The 683-nt window shown below is 17.7% G+C and overlaps 1 protein-coding gene across 1 annotated transcript in view; it reads left to right on the top strand.

Moving 5' to 3' along the window:
* The window catches only part of LOC107756030 (sodium-independent sulfate anion transporter-like), a 9,816-nt gene that overhangs the window by 7,418 nt on the left and 1,715 nt on the right, over positions 1-683 (top strand). The gene's annotated exons all lie outside the window — the stretch shown is intronic.

The raw sequence follows: 683 nt of genomic DNA, 5'->3' as shown, positions 1-683 counted from the left end.
TTATATGTATTATATGTATTTAACATTAAAAATGAAAGTTACCCTAACACTGACTCTAAACATTAAAAATAAAATATTAAAAACATTAAAATCGATAAAATAATCTAAATAAATTTATAAGTAGATTACAACAATTGCGATTGTTCTACTGTTTGAAAAACAAATAAACATAAAAATAACTTAAGAACAGAAATTATTTGAAATGCATTTAAAATTATGTGGTATGTATAAAAATAGAAATGTAAAATAGAAAATTATGGTTATTTTAACCCATTTACAGCTTTTAAACAAGGCATTTAACATTGTTTATATAAACAATATAAATATTGTATTTTATAATTAAAAACATACATTATTTCAGGCATTTGATAAAAACATTCAGTTGTGTATAGAATATAATATAGAATATTATATTGTGTATTTTATTATTTCAAAAGTTATTATTCTAATTATTATTTTTATATATACAAAAATGTTCAATGTGTTTGTCAATATATACAAAATGGTTACAAATAGATCAAAAAACATTTATAAATATTGGTTAAATGTAAATAAATCTAAATATTAAAACCAAATGCCACATCCACACAAAAAATGTAAATAGATAAAATAATCTAAATAAGTTATAAGTAGATTAAAATCATGAATATTCTATTGTTTTGAAAAATACAATAAAAATTTTA

Source organism: Sinocyclocheilus rhinocerous, unplaced genomic scaffold (assembly GCF_001515625.1).
Source record: "Sinocyclocheilus rhinocerous isolate Xijiao unplaced genomic scaffold, SAMN03320098_v1.1 scaffold1283, whole genome shotgun sequence".
Taxonomy (NCBI): domain Eukaryota; kingdom Metazoa; phylum Chordata; class Actinopteri; order Cypriniformes; family Cyprinidae; genus Sinocyclocheilus; species Sinocyclocheilus rhinocerous.
This window is presented reverse-complemented; position numbering and strand designations above follow the sequence as displayed.